General features: G+C 40.2%; 1 long non-coding RNA gene across 1 annotated transcript; it reads left to right on the top strand.

The window, feature by feature from the left end:
- Window positions 1-4,705: 4,705 nt before the first annotated feature.
- Window positions 4,706-7,900, top strand: LOC128362082 (uncharacterized). The gene is made up of 3 exons (XR_008321614.1): window positions 4,706-4,770; window positions 4,902-4,931; window positions 7,817-7,900. It is a non-coding gene; the product is annotated as an uncharacterized LOC128362082 (long non-coding RNA).
- The last annotated feature ends 7,694 nt before the right edge of the window (window positions 7,901-15,594 follow it).

Below are 15,594 nucleotides of genomic sequence, written 5' to 3'. Positions count from 1 at the left end.
AAGAAGTCGCCCATCTGAATACACCTGCTGCTGACAAACCTGAAGCTGAAGCTGAAACTGCTTTTTAAAAGTCCATTGTCTCCGCCTCTACACAAGAGTGGACATTTTTTTAAATTTATTTGAAATACATTCCCCCATATATATATATTTTACAACTTTATTTATCATTTTTATTGAAAACATTCAAATAATTGTTTACATATTTCTTACAAAAGGTGTGACTGACTTTAGTCCACTAATTCTATTATAATCATTATTATTATTATTATGAGTATTGCTCTATTAAGTGGATCCCCCGTTCCAGTCGGGAGACCCAGAGGTGAACCACCACCATCTCTCTACACAGGCGACATGTTCTTTACTGCCAGCGGTGGCCTAAGACTTTTGCACGGTAGGCCTACTGTATTTCATGAGTAGCTGCTCTCTCTCTCTCTGCAGAGATAAGACATGAAGAGTCACGTTAGCTAAATCTTACCAACCTTCAAATAGAAACATGGTCACATTTAAGTAAACGCCCCTCGCACCCCTCCACTTCTACACACGTCACTTTGGTAAAAAGCAAAGAAAGAAAAAAGCTCAAACTAATAAACTCGAACTAGACTTAACAATACCTGTCTGTGTTTTACTTGAACCAAACAGTTACTGATGAACTTATGGCTAAAACAAGTGATATATGGTACATGTTTAAGCTGCATAGTGACAACAGAGAGTTAGTCAGCCTGATGGTCTTTTTGAGATATTGGGTTGCTCTGATTTTTTCTTCTTCTCTCATGTTTAGTATGATCATTGATAAAAAGGGTTATTATCTTGAGAGAGTGGAAGTCTGTCTCCCCTCGTCTCCTGTTACTACCACAGACTGTATAAAAGAAATGGACGTAACATCCGTGACCGTCACCCATTGGTTTGTGGACTGCTGCTCGGAAGCCAATAGTTTCTAATCTAGGCAGCGCCATCTTGAAAATTTCAGGTGCATTCTGGGAAAAGTAAAAACACGGATTCTACTTATATGGGCATGAGGCGGGGCCATGGGCGGAGTGGGGAGGTTGCTATGGTTGCGAGGGCTGGATCTCGAGGACATTGGTCAATCAACCTGTCAATCAGGACGTAGCCACGCCCTAATGCATACCCTGCTTTATCGTCACATATAAAATCAGGGAGGCCAAAATGTCCCAAATGAACATCATACTGCATTGAAGAAGGCTTTAAACTAGCGATTGAGACCATGAACACATTTTGAAAACGTTTTGAATTCACTTGAGTATTTTTTCCTTTTCTGTTTTTCAGTCATTTCAGTTAATGCAGAAAAACAAACAAGTGATTGTGTTAAATTGATTATGATCTAGTTGAACATGTCGTAGTAGTATTTGTGTTTCCCCCCAGTGCCCGGCTGCATTATGTCATGCTGGAAAACTTTTTCCAGAAGAATGTTAAGTCTCTTAACTGGTAATACTTGAGAAAATAAATACCTGCAGACGCCGAGAGGAATGTATGACCTTTTGGCTTTTGGGTGGATGATTGGTCTGTGTGTGTGGGTGTGTGTGTGGGTGAAGCATGTATTTGTGTCATCAGATAAATTTAAATGTCATTTAGAGCTGTGTGAAAAACTATGTGTTTTAAACCAAGCAGTGATGCAATAAGAGAAGAATGTTAGCTGTGGTTTGATTTTCCCCTTCCAAAAAATAAATATGTAATAAGTAAGATTTTTTTCGGCATAGACGCCTCCATTCAACAGCAGACAGACAGGAAACATGGGAGAGAGGGGGGGGGGGGGTGTGACACGTAGCAAAGGACCTCCGGCCTGGACCTGAACTGATCCATTTCCCCATCGTGGGACTGATATACTGTAGAAATATCTGATCTGATATTATAGGCCTCCCCTCCCACTTGTTAATACTGCCATCAAATGCAAAGCACAGTCCATAGCAGCCTGCATGGTAGCTCCTGCCATCAGTGTATGAATGGGTGAATGAGTTGTAATGTAAAGACTGGAAAGGTGCTATATAAGTACAGTCCTTTCACCATTTACCTTCTACATTCATGTTTCATTCCCTTCTGGCATCAGATACAGAAAGACCTGCTTTGGTAAAAGTTTCATTCAATCTGCCGTCACTATTCTAAATAAGACTTCCAGTAGGTTACAGTATTTGTCAGCTGTTTGTTCGTGTTTACGTCTTGTCCAGATAAGGTCTGTTTTGTTTTTGTTTTGTCTTTTGTCTCCAGTTGAATGTCTACATGTTTTTTGTTGATGGTGTTAGTATGAGTATGGAGAGTATGGATATGACATACATTTCCCCCTGGGTGACAATAAAGAATGAATCTCAATCTCAATCTTATTCAATCTTGCCAACCTCCAACACATGGCCTTCATATAACACTGCTGCAGCCATACATACACAGATCACTTTCCATCCAATAGCTTGGGGGGGGGGGGGGGGGGGGGCTCTTTAAAGAGCAGGAACTCACTGAGCCAGGTCGTCAAATGGGCTAGCAGGAAGATCGGTGAGACACAGCTTAGCCCAGAAGCCCTGTATATAAGACAGCTGCAGCGGCTCACTGGTTCCATCTTAGGGGACAGGTCTCACCCCCTCTATAGTGACTTCCTGGTTCCATCTTAGGGGACAGGTGTCACCCCCTGTATAGTGACTTCCTGGTTCTATCTTAGGGGACAGGTCTCACCCCCTCTATAGTGACTTCCTGGTTCCATCTTAGGGGACAGGTCTCACCCCCTGTATAGTGACTTCCTGGTTCCATCTTAGGGAACAGGTCTCACCCCCTGTATAGTGACTTCCTGGTTCCATCTTAGGGGACAGGTCTCACCCCCTGTATAGTGACTTCCTGGTTCCATCTTAGGGGACAGGTCTCACCCCCTCCAACCATAAAATACTGATAATTAGCATTGTAACAACAAAGAAATAATTTGCCAAACAGAAATTTTCAGACTATTTTTGGTGAGTTAATTATGGCATAGTTCTGTTATCAGCACCTTTGTTCCATATTTTGTGATATTTTACAGTTACAAACTTCATTGATTATGAGAAATGAATGTAAAAATGCAGTGTGACCCGTTTTTAAGACTTTAACTTTAAGAAAGAAATGTATTTTATTTGTAATAAAACAGTTTTTGAAAGCAGTGTCAATAGTTTAGCCCTCAAATCTGCTTTTGATTGCAGGCCTGTCCTGTTTGATTGTATAATAAAAACACAAAAGTAACTCCACAGAGGTTTGTGTTCACTATAAACACAGTTTGCTTTTAACATTCATGATTTGCCTGATTAACCTCACACAGGGCTGTGGTTAATTATAAGCTTTGGTGGTGGAAAAGCAATGAGTCAAGTCAGACTCTGGCTCCGAACTAGCTCCAGCTCCAGTTCGGTGGAAAAGGGGTATCTGTCTCTCTTCCAACCCTGCATCCTGTCAGTCTTAGAGAGACACTCCTCCCTCTGTGTCTGAGGATTTAAAAGCAGCAGAGCTCACACTGGGACACTTTTCACCACACAGACACGCTGCTTTACAAGGTGAGTTCACACATTTTCTTCCTGCTGTGTTGACTCGTATCTAATCTGATTTGTAATCACATTAAACAGACTTTCTGTAGCTTTAATGATAAACCGTTGAATTCATCTTCATTTGCTCTGTCAGTTACACAGATGTTTAAACACCCTGCAGGTATTTACATCAGCTGCTGTCATCAGATCAAATCTACACACTATAAACTGCGATCCTTCATCGTGAGGGTTTCTATTCTACAGGTTTCTAGATGAGTTTATTAAGAACAGGAACAAGAGATTCATTTAAACTATAGTCCATCCCGTATGATTTGTCTTTATGTCTTTAGCTCATCCTGTCAGCTATAATTAAAAACAGTTTAACACATATTATAAAAGACACTTCTGATTACTAAAAAAAATAAAAAGGATGTGTACACTAGCACACATAAACCAAACTAGCTTCTTGTGTATTTTTATATGTGGGTGCACTTTTTACATTACTGGGATATTTTTACATTATCAGGTTCTACAGGAAGGTTAGAGAGCGAGCAAGAAAGAGGCTTTTTAAGGGTCAGATGGTTAAAGTTAGGGTTAGAGTAAAGGATGAGAGAAAGCATTATCTCACTAAGATGCTTTACAAACAAATGTGTGCTTTATTGCAGCACTGGGTAAAGCACAAGTAGCTGGACAGAAAGATAGACTCAGTGCTTATTGTTTAATCTCTGATCTCCTATGAGTCAGTGTAAAATAGACAGGGTTAGGGTTACACACACCCACCCACCCACCCACAGTTAAAGGAAGTCCTTCTCCCTGATTTACACTGTGTTTCTATTCTACATGTTTCCAGATGTGTGCTTAACAATTATCACATTTAAATTAGGAACAGGAGATTAATTGTAAACACAGGGTTTTTTTCTCCTTTTCTAACGGAGATACCGGATATGTTTAACAGATGTGATAAAGACACTTCTCATGACTCTTCTCTGTTTTCTCCTCCTGTTTCTCCAGATGAACCTCCGTTGTTACAACTCATCTGATCCAAAGGCACAGAAAGCCTCCTTGTTGTATGACTTTCACTCTAACCATGTGAATCTGTGGCAGAGAGCTGATCAACATGCTGATCAGTATGCACCCCTCCCCACCTGCTCCTCCATCTCCCCCCCTGACTCCAACTGCCTGGTGTGTGTGGACCAGATCGTCCACGCTGTCTGCCATAACCTGACAGAGACGGTGGAGATGACGATGGAGACCAGAGAAGACTCCGTCACAATCTCAAAGAAAGGTAAGAAGCCTGATAGTTTTATTACTTGTATGGTTTCTGATTGAATCTCTGTGGTTTGAGTTTAGTGTCTCTCCTGTGTTCCTGTTTTAGCTTTCAGTTATTCCTCACTAACCATGAACTCTTTTTACTAGCTACAGAATGCCCAACGTTTCTGTCTGATGGTAAGTGTCATTTACATCTATCTATCTGTATGTCTATACATATATAAAACATAGCACAACAACTAAGGAAATGTGTGTTTGGTAGAGTATTTCTTTGTTGTAACAATGCTTCTTGGTAAGTTGGAAAGCTTAGGTAGATTTGTCATGGATGCATGTTCCAGGGAAATGTGGTTCCAATTATCAACAGGCTTTCCAAGTAGAAGATTTTTTCCCCTTTTATTGCTTTTAAAAATTGAATCATGTTAATATAATTAGGCTTTTTTTTAAAAAGGAATTTACTAAAAAAAACCCTCTTTAATGTCAAAGTGAAACAGATTTCTACAAAGTAATGTCAATTAATTAAAAGATATATAATATAAAATAAGTGATTACATAAATATTCAATTGAGTGTGTGTGGACGGGTCTCAGTCAGGCTTACACATCTGAAAGTATGGGTGAATACTTTTAATAGGCACTGTGTCTATCTTTCTTCCCAGCTACCTACCTAACCCTAACCCTAACCACTATACCCAGGTCTGCAATCAAGCACACACTTGTTTGTAAAGCTATCTTAGTGAGATAATGCTTTCTCTCATCCTTTACTCTGACACAATCTAACCTCTAAGCCTCTTTCTTGCTCGCTCTCTAACCTTCCTGTAGAACCTCATAATGTAAAAATATCCCAATAATGTAAAAAGTGCAGTTACCGTAAATCCCGGACTATAAACCGATACTTTTCCCCCACACTTTGAACACTGCGGCTTTTACGGTGCGGCTAATGCATGTTTGTTTGTTTTTCGTGGGTGTTGTTGTTATACGTACTTTATTATGTTATCACTTTGCTTCATGTTTGATAAACGTTGTTGTCTGACTCGTTCATAGAGAGAACGGAAGAGTTCACTCAGTGGGTAAGTTTTACTTTACAGTGACAGAACGAGGTAGATAACTCCAGTAACAGTCAGACTTAGTTTAATAACTTATAAGTCACCAAATGTAATGTAATGTAATGTAATGTAGTTTATTTATACAGCCCTTTATAACAGTCCTTGCGGTGTACCAAAGTGCTTTACAGTAGGTAATAAATAAATAAAGAGAAAAATAAAAACAATTAAAAACAATAAAATAACAGTGAAAGCAATAAAATACAACAAAATCGAATAAGATAGAATAAGATAAAATAAAATAAAATAAGATAAAATAAAATAAAAGTGTCATCCTACTAGGTGTTAAAAGCCATCCTAAAAAAGTGCGTTTTTAGCCTGGACTTGAAGAGGCCCAGGTCAGTAATAGTACGCATCTCGGCGGGGAGCTTATTCCAGAGCCTGGGGGCAGCGACAGAAAAGGCTCGGTCACCCCAATGCTTATACTTGGACCTGGGCAGTTCCAGCATGAGTTGGTTTGTTGACCTCAGAACTCTACCAGGATTACGGACAGTTGAACAAATGATTTACTTTAACGAATTTCGTTAGTTTATATAATGCAGATTAGTAAAATATGACTTTTATGAGGGTCACAGTTGCGTGCAATCGCAGATGGACCCCCCATCGGCGATGGCTGTCAGGCCTCGCCGGACCAACCCTAACTAATATCTCATATTACAACGTGGGACACCTGCGGGTTAAAATCCGGTGCGGCTTGTACAAGTACAACATTGCTTTTCATGCGGCTTTTATTCAGGTGCGCTTTGTAGTCAGGAATTGACGGTATTTGTAATGACAAAGACTCGAACTTCGTTTAACACGAGAGCTTTGTGTCAGAGCTGAAACCGAAAAGTTCAGCAGTGAAACTAAAAAAAAGTTTGTTTTTGACTTCTGCAAGATTTTGTTCAGTTGTTATGACACAGATGTAATCTAGTATTGATGTAAATTAGTAGAACTAGAAACAGATGTACTGACATGTTTACTCCCAAACAGCTCTGAGCATTTTCTTTAATACAGGAAACCCAAAACCTCTCTGTGACGGTGAGTCCAGGCCTAGTGTGAGTTACAGCTAAACCCAAGCCAACCCAAGTCAAGCCAAATGTGTCCTCGCTTCACAGGAATAAAACTAACTGGTTCCCACAATGATAGACCCATAAGACCGGGGCGTGGGGGGGGGGGGGGGGGGGGGGGTGGAGGGTCTGACAGTCGCTGCTGTCTTGAACCAAACCGAGCAAAATTTGAATCTCAACTCAACTCAACTTTATTTATACAGCACTTTAAAACAACCACAGCTGAAACAGAGTGCTGTACATAAATAGATAAAACAATTAACAGGAAATAAATACTAAGATAATTGTTTCTTTTTTTTAAAACAAATTAAAAACAATAAAACAATAACTAAACAAACCATAAAACACTAAAACAGGAGCAGAGTCTCATGCACGGTTTGAAAGCCAAGGAATAAAAATGGGTTTTAAGACGAGTTTAAAAACAGACAGTGAGGAGGCTTGTCTAATATTTAAAGGAAGCTCGTTCCATAGTTTAGGAGCAGCTACAGAAAATGCTCTATCCCCTCTGAGCTTCTGCTTTGACCTCGGTACCTCCAGGAGCAGCAGATCAGCTGACCTGAGGCACCGAGCAGGAGCGTAGAGCGGGGCCAGAACATTTAAAGATTTAAAAACACATAAAAGAATCTTAAAATGGACTCTAAAGTGCTCAGGTAGCCAGTGGAGGGAGGCCAGGACTGACTGACTCCAAAATAAAGTGCATTGCAGTAATCCAGCCGGGATGTGATGAAGGCATGGATTACTGTTACAAAGTGCTATAGTGGGAGGAAGGGCTTTACCTTTGCCAGCTGTCTAATGTGAAAAAAGCTGGACTTCACCATTTCCAATCCAATCCAGTGATTTTTAAGTAAGGCTAAAAGTAGCAGCATGTTTGCTCAGCTCATGTTTGGTGTCTGTTGTTTCTTCTGAATCTGTTAGAGACTTCGAAATGGTGGCTGATCCTCATCCCCATCTTCATCATCATCATCGTCACCATCCTGGTGGTTTACTGCTCATGGAAGAAACAAAGGTAAGACAAGAGTTTAAACCTTTAAGAATAAGTCTGGTGATTTTCTGCCTTACACAGAACTACTCTCAGAGACTGAAGACAGGATCACAGTAGGCAGCCAAATCCTTTCATCTGACTGAAACCTTATTATGCAGGTTAATGTGCAGTTGGTCTGTTAAGAGTCTAAATTAAGAATGATCATTTTACTCTGCTTTATCTTTATGACCACATCAATCTGAATGAATTGTAGTTAAGTTAGTTCTTTTATGTCCACAGAGAAGAAGAAGAAGAAGAAGAAGAAGAAGAAGAAAAAAACCACAGAGAGATGGAACATGACTCTGACACTGCTGTGTAGAAGTCCTCCTTCTTCACACTTGATGTTTTTTAGCTTCACTGAAATAAAAATATAAAAGAATTTTTACAGGTTTAATATGCATTTGGTAAACATGATATTAAACTGGAGTTGTACATGAGAACCTACCAGTGCTTACGTTTTCTTTTTTCCCATCTTCATAATTATATTCATATCTAAGATTATGTTGAAGAACAAAACTTATTACAGCACAAACAATGACTTATTTTCTGCACCAAACTCTACAAATAAAATCGGCCACACTCACTTCTATGTATCTATCTAGCTATCTATCTATCTATCTATCTCTCCATCCATCTATTATCTGGTTTGGTCTGGTTTGGTTTGGTTTCCAGCATGTTGGTCTTGTTAAAACATTTTTTTAAAAAGGGAGGGGGGGGATAAATCTGTGGTGAATGGTCATAATGGTCGCTGTTTGGTTTGGTTCCAGCATGTTGCTTCAATTGTCTGTCTATCATTGTGGGAAACAGTTTGAATCTCTGTGGTTTGACTTTAGTGTCTCTCCTGTGTTCCTGTTTTAGCTTCCATCTATCCATCTATCCATCTATCCATCTATCCATCCATCCATCCATCCATCTATCCCATAGACGCTGCCATTGTGAAACACTCTGAAGTTTCTTGTAACCAATCATCCAGATAAATTCATCGTACACACAGTGAGACTCTCTTCTGTTGTGGACACTTGAGTCAGATGATCACAAACGGGGGCTTGTCTTAGGTTTGGTGTGGTGAAGGTTTGTTTGAAGCCTTAGTGCCTGACTGCTGTTGGGTTTTATTGTGCTGTGTTACAGTGTTTGATGTGCTTTGTGCAGGGTTTTCTACTCTAGGCTTAGGTTCCTCTGTGGTTTACCGCAGTGTGTTGTTTTCCTTCACTGTTACCCACGTCTTCAGATATGTTCGGTTTCGCTATCTGGCTTTCACCCCCAAACCTCCACATGGTGGCCCTGTCAGGTCATGTGTCGGGTTCGTCTAATTCTTCTCTCCACTGATTGCAGTAACTCAGAATAACTAGGCCCAGTGCCCTGTAGCTTATTTCTAACTCTTCTTTCTCATTCATTGTGAGGCTGGGAGCTCAGACCTCCCTGCTGACTGTCTCCACACAGCCACCATGCTTTGGTTTGGTCTGGTTTGATTTGGTTTCCAGCATGAGATTGAATCTCTGTGGTTTAGTGTCTCTCCTGTGTTCCTGTTTCAGCTTTCAGTTATCTATCTGTCTGTCTATCTGTCTGTCTTCACTCCACTCACTATCTGTGTTTCTTTCTCCACTCCATATCAGTGTAGTTGCGGCCGCTATGACTAACAGCAAGTCAAGTCAAGTTTATTTATAAAGCACATTTAAAAACAACCTCAGTTGAGCCAAAGTGCTGCACAGTTATTAAAATACAATATAATCACACACAATATAATAAATAAAAACAATAAAGGAATAGTAAGAGCTCAATTTAAAAACTCAAATTAGAATAAAAACAAATAAAAAGTAAAATAAATAAAAAGTAGGAAGCCGAGGATTCTCACCTAGCTGGGACTGAATGCCAAGGAAAACCGATATGTTTCAGTAGTGTTTTAAAATGCTCTACAGACTGTGCAGCTCTAACGTAGAAAGGTTACTAACCACCACTGAGAAGGCTCTGTTGAACTCAACAGGAAATAGATTGTCTGTGTTTGTAGCTGAGACTAAGTGGTTCAGGTGTGGTAGCCGTCGCCAAGGGGTGTTGATCAGACACAGAGGAGGCAGAACTTCCTTTACCATTTATTAGACGAATGTGTGTGGTCTACAGGAAATAAACATATGCAAAATCCAGAGGCAATTAGGTTACACCTTAAATATAATCCTAACATTACATACTGTAACTCACCATGGAAATAAGACAGCAAATTCAAGGTAAGTAATGGTCTGCATATACTCTATTAAAGCAAGGACCAACAGAAACAATATTATAAAATAATGAATAACTGGCCTTCAGTCTCCTTCATTTGGTACATCACATCTTTAACTGAAAAACATGCCTTATGGTCTCATAAACTCCAGGTGGCACTCTCTAAAGTTTCACCTTCCAAATGATGCATTAATCACACAATAGCACTAAACTGGATGCATGAACTGTCACCAAAATAACACTACACATTATGCATCAATTATCTGTACTCAATAAACACCAAAGTATTATTATTACTGTCCTGCTTACATACATAAAGTTACAGAATAATTATGCCAGAAGTATAAGTTACAGAAATAAAGGAAATGCTATAAACATCCGTACTAAGCATTTCTTGGTAATATGGGTTAACTGTGAAACTGAGCTGAACACGGGCTGTAACAACTTAACGAGCTGCCTCTATGTAACCCAGGTCCCAGTTTCAAGTTGTATAATTGAATTGTAATTTATTTCTAAACAGGGTCTTTTACCTGTCAGGCTTTGTAATTGCTTGTAAGCCAATCAGAGCAGATGCAGGACATGACATAGGTCGCAACAGCTGCATTGGTACCAATCAGCTGATTGACCCAGCTGATTAATACCAGCTGATTGGACCAGCTGATCACAATGTTTGGTGTGTGCAGATGCAAGTTGAACTGCTGCGTACGGGTAACTACTTTGATCCACTGTCTCTTTTAATGCTTTTGACCATATCACTTCACAACTTTTTATAATGCCATGCCAATAATGGTTGTAGATGTGTGGCCATGGGTTGTCGAGTCTGCGGTAATGCTTGAAATGCATGTAGCGAAAATAATTACAAACTAAACTTAAATGCAGGTAAACTTGCACTTACTTTTTTACATTCACGCACACAGAAAGTCCAAGGAAAATAAACTGACTCATAACTGGTACTATTAACTTCTAAACTCTCATTTGCTCCAAAACTCTTTTCTTCTCCTCCCAGGCCTTTACACTGTTTGTCTGCTGCAGAACGAGTCAGCTCTGATTGGCTGCTGCCACTCAACAAGCAGCTGAGAGGGGGGGGGGGGGGGATATGCTCATGATCGCTGCATGATCTCAAGTCCGCATCTCAGAGTCTCTTGAACAGTGTTTTTCCCCTCAATCAACTGCAAGCTTAAAGCTGTGCTTGGGTTTGTAGGTATGTGATTATCCAGATAATGCAGGTTAGACCACCAGGGTTCAGGTCCCATATAAAGGTCTTCACAGATAGGGCTTTCACACCGGCAGGGCTCCGGCACGGTTCTGGTTCCCGAACGTAACTTTGAACCGGCCGGCGCGTTCAGACTGAAAAAAGAACTGGTTCGGTGCCTGAAAAGTCGGTTCGCAGTGGAACCAAAAATAGTTGGTTCGTCCTTGCGAACCGTGACATCATAAGTGGGCGTGTCGAGCGAGAGGAGGAAGTATAGTAGAAAACAAACAAACAAGCACGAGGAGGAAAGACAGCGGTGGTGATCATGGAAAAGAAAAATTCCCCGTGGTCAAAGACGGAAACCAAGTGTTTGGTGGCAATCTGGGCTTCACCTGAATTCCAGGAAAAACTTGAGAGCTCCACAAGGAAGGGAAAACTTTATAAGGAGCTGTCAGATGAGATGGCCAAGGCTGGGTTCACCCGTACGCCTGACCAAATCATAAATAAATTAAAAAAACTAAAGAAGGATTACAGGGACACGAGAAAAGACATGAATAAAAGTGGAGCTGGACGTGGCGACACAAATGATTGTTATGAGCTGCTGGACGGCGTCATGGGTCACAGACCAGCCAACGAGGTGACAGGGGCGCTGAATTCCGCCACAGCCAGCACAACAATTGCGGAGTCCACATCGTCCAAAGGCCCACACGATAGCGGTAGGTTGACCACATATGAATATGAATATGAATATGAATCATTGCAGTTATACTAATTGTCGTGGAGAGTATTGCAGTATTGCACAGATGAAGACTTGGCAATAGAGGATACTGTCGAAATAATATAACATGCAGTGTGTCAAAAAGGCTAATCTGATTTAATATCACCTTCAGAATTATCTGACACCACCAACAGTGAGCCCTCCACCAGCAGACATGATGACGCCAGTGCTGCTTCTGAGGAAATCCCTGACCAGAGTCAAACAAATAAAAAAGGAAGTAGGTATTTGGGGCTAGATGTCAGTGATAATAATAATTATGATTTATAAAGATTGTCATGGATTTTAATGTAAAACACCCCTGGTTATATATGAAGTAACATATAGTTCTGGTGCATATTCAATCCGTCTTGTCGTCCTTACCTAGGCGCCCCCACGGAAAATGATTTCTGCATTGCTTAATACGCATCTTCTGTTACCCAGGAAAAAGGAAGAGAGAGGTCAACCAGGACATCCTTGGTTACCTGAAGGAGTCAGATGAGAGGGCGGAGGCGAGGGAGGAGAGGATGATGCAGCAGATGCAGCAGAGCACCACTTCTCTGTTGGGGTTGGTGGAAAGGATGGTGTCTGCCATAGAGGGTGTCAGCAACCCAAATCAGGAACAAGAGTGAAATTTACATTTGCACTTTACTTTCACTGTTCAGTTTGTAGCGATGTTTTTGTTTACATTTTATACTTTAAAGTTCAATGTTTACATTTCCTTACTTGAAAGTTTACAGTTGACATTTGTATATTTGTATATTTGTATATTGCAGCAATGACTACAATATGTGCAAACAACTGCATCATAACTAATAAATAGACCTGGTGAAAACTGATTAATGTTAACAAATTAATAGTCTCTCAAAGTAAGTCACTCATGTCACTTGTGTCAATTCCTTTTTTGACATCAAAAGTAGAATATGACATAAATACAATAGAAAAGAAATAATGTACAGATTAATCATGATCATGTTTTCATTTCACATACTGTATATTGGTTACTTTTTTCTTGTGTTCAGGCTATGAAATCAAGAATGAAGTTATTTTATTATTATTATTTTTGTGTTGTATGCGAACAAACAGCTGCAGAAGCAACACAAACGCTCGTATATAGTCAACACGACCAGCCATCTTGCCGTTGCTAGGGCCGCTCTGGCCGTTGCTGTGTTTACTTCCGCCTGTGTGACGCGGAATGACGTCCTCCCACTTTGGTTCCACTTAAAAGACAAAAACTGGTGTGAAGGCGGGCTGGTTCGCCAGACAGCACCAAGGTTCGAACCAAACTAGTGCTAGAACCAGAACCGTGCCGGAGCCCTGCAGTGTGAAAGCCCTAACAGAAAACCCAACCACCACCACTTTAAGCTTATATAATAATACTTTTGAAACCTTTGCTAAAATAAAGTTAATCATCTTTATTAAGATAATAATCATCTTCAAAGTTAAATGATACAGAAGTCGTTCCACATTACAAAGCAGCATCTGGTATTGATAGATAACACATGTGAGTTGCTGATCACAATAATAATAATAAAATGATATGGCAGGAGCTACCATGCACGATGCCAACAGCTAACAATTCATTCTCATTCACACACCAGCAATTTGGGGTTAAGTAGTAAGTAAGTCAGATTGCTCATTTAGTGAGTTTTGTGGGTGATCTAAGAATAACTGACAACAGGTGCAGACAGCAGTAAATGAGGGTTTTGTGTGTTAATGAAGCGTTTGGACGAGGTACTAGGGCAGGGATATCCACACTATCCCATAAAGGTTTATGTGGCTGCATGTTTTCATTCCAACCAATCAGGAATGCATCAGGCTTGACATTATCAACTGATCTCAGTCTACAGGCAGTGGTTTGGTGAAATGATGCGTTTTTTAATTGGTTTGAACAAAAGCCTGCAGGCACACAACCGTTTATGGATTAGTTTGGACATGCCTGTTCAAAGATAAACATGAAGAGTTACAGCAAAGAAACATTACCTGGAATAACTGTATGGAAGAATATTTGTGGTAAAGTCAATGCTGATAGTGACACCAAAAATGTTCCACTCCAATATCAATACGGGTGGAAAAAACCCCCCCAGTTCTGTGGGTTAGGGTTATTGTGTCACTGTTTCCTCGTCTCCATAGTAACGGCAGGACATTTTCTCCTCCCTGTATTTTGTATACCGGGGTAAAAACACCCCATATTACATATTCGTTATGACAAACGTACTAGCGTAATTTCCGGACTATTTAACGCACCTAAATATATCCACTGAATTTTTAAAGAATATTTATTTTGCCTTCATTAAAACAAAGGAACTGTACACAGGCTTTAAAGCGATGGTTCGGTGTAATTTCGACCTAGTGTCACATGCACCATGAGGTCTATCTAATATAAAATAGTGGAGTAGAGCGATCAGCTGAATGTTTTAGTACAGGCGCTAACGGGACCACCAGTGTATCTGGTAAATGACCCCTCTAATAATGCCTGGATTGTTATCAAACTTCTACAGTAGTACAAATAAGGTCTTTACTCATAAATCCATGCATTGGAAAGTTTGTAAGTACACCAGGAGTTTATTAAAATAAACACTTACCTGATGGCTTTTACTCTGCTGCTACTGCTAAAGTTGTAAACATTGAAATCTCGTGCAATCACCAAAATACTGTGTGGCGAATATTTCGACGATGTTTACAACTTTAGCAGTCCATAAAAATCAATAAATTAGCCGCAAGGTTCAAAGCGTGGGAACAAAGTAGCAGTTTATAGTCCGGAAATTACGGTAAATAGACAGTGTGTATTATCTCAACGCACTGCGTTAGATCAGCTGCACATTATCTGTGGGTGATATCAAGTTCAACACTTTGTTCTTCTGTTGATATCCGCTTCCATCTCTGCGAGTCACAGCAGCTTGAGTAATGAGTCTGCTTCATCTTTAAAGGTTTGTTTCTGAAAAACAGATGAACAATGTCACAGCTTTGATCACGTTGTCATGGAAATCTGAAACAGAATGATAATAACATGTATCCCAATAATCTGAGGGGAGGAGGAGAAGTTTTAACAGACTGACTACAGGAATGTGACTGGGAGTTGACGATGAGCAGGAGCGGTATGACGGAACATTTGAGTGGTTTTGAAACCGTGGTATACCTTGAAACCGGTAACCGGCCCGTGCCTAGTGCTTTGAACAACTAGTAAAATACCAGCCAGAGCGCTGCTTGTACTCAGCCTTCACAAAACACAGCTCCATTTATACTTTAACTCTTCATCTCAGTGGGACTAACCTGGTTAAATAAAGGCTAAGCGCTGCAGGGTTGAGTAGCTGTGTGGAGATGTGTGTTCATTTGTTTGCTTTCTCAATGCCAGCGCTCTCTCCCTCTCCTTCTCTTTTCATTCACTCTGTAGCTCGCTCGACCACAGCTGCAGTCACAGCATCAGCTCTCATTACCGTACTATTTAATACTTAATTTCTGTTGAATGGTATCTATTGTAGTATACAAAACATACAGAAGAGAACAGACAA

The sequence above is a fragment of the Scomber japonicus genome, chromosome 7, assembly GCF_027409825.1.
Source record: "Scomber japonicus isolate fScoJap1 chromosome 7, fScoJap1.pri, whole genome shotgun sequence".
In the NCBI taxonomy this organism is placed as follows: Eukaryota; Metazoa; Chordata; class Actinopteri; order Scombriformes; family Scombridae; genus Scomber; species Scomber japonicus.
The sequence above is the reverse complement of the archived record's forward strand: the minus strand, read 5'-3'. Positions and strand labels throughout refer to the sequence as shown.